Here is a 1,018-nt window from a genome sequence, read left to right on the forward strand (position 1 = left end):
TCTCTCCTCTTCTCCGCTGAAAGCTCCAGATGCTGCTGATCTTCCGCTGACTGATTCGCATCCAGACTCTGAGTTCAGAGAGGCGTAGTGCCGCTCGTACTCCTCCAGAGACATCTTCAGGATCGCGTCTAAGCCTCGAGCTGGATCTGGGCCCGAGCAGTGATGTGACTCATGGACTTGTTCAGATCGCCTCAGACTGCACACGTCTGCGCTGCAATATCGCAATAACACACTTTCAGTCGTTTACTCGGATTACACTACTGTCTTCGTGCCCCGTTTCTTCTTTTCCAAACTGGACTACACGGGACGAAGTTGCTGTTGGGAGTCATTTCCGAGAGGGAGTCGATTCATTCGTGCGCTTGTTTTGAACAGGCGCGCCTCTGTTGAATTCATCGAGCGAAGCGAATGAATCTTTGAGAGTCGACACCGCTCTGTTCGGACGCAAACAACGAGCGACGCCGGAACCGGAAGTGATTAGATTTCACACCGCTCACGGACTTTTATTTCAAAATAAGGCGCAGCATAAAATAAATCGATCACATTTATTATTTTTTTTATTTTTTTTTTTATTATTAATAATATTATATTTATTACAACAACACATTCATGATAGCTGTGGTACTATACGATAATCGGGTGCCGAAATGAATGGATGGATATTTATTTAAAAAAAAAAAAGCTAATGACTAAAATCCTAATAACAGTATTTATTACAGTACACAACATATATTGTATATATCGAAATATTTTTGTTTCATATTTTGAAACCTTTTGTGACATTTAGTAATTCAAAATGGTGTTTCTTTAAAATAAAACAACTTATTTTTGTATTTTATGCAAATTTATACAATTGTAATATTTGTTTACGTGTAGAAATACTTTTTGAGGCTGATTTATTATTTTGAAAATATGCATAAAACAGTAGTTTTTTTTTATTATTATTATTATTATTATTATTATAAAGGGGTTGGCAGAATCTTTATAACTTTTTGGTTGGAAAATTCATGTCAAGAAAAAA

The 1,018-nt window shown here is 36.6% G+C and overlaps 1 pseudogene; it reads right to left on the reverse strand.

Moving 5' to 3' along the window:
• The window catches only part of LOC109058331, a 27,855-nt pseudogene extending 27,399 nt beyond the window's left edge, over positions 1–456 (reverse strand).
• Between the last annotated feature and the right edge of the window lie 562 nt (positions 457–1,018).

The sequence above is a fragment of the Cyprinus carpio genome, chromosome B17, assembly GCF_018340385.1.
Source record: "Cyprinus carpio isolate SPL01 chromosome B17, ASM1834038v1, whole genome shotgun sequence".
In the NCBI taxonomy this organism is placed as follows: domain Eukaryota; kingdom Metazoa; phylum Chordata; class Actinopteri; order Cypriniformes; family Cyprinidae; genus Cyprinus; species Cyprinus carpio.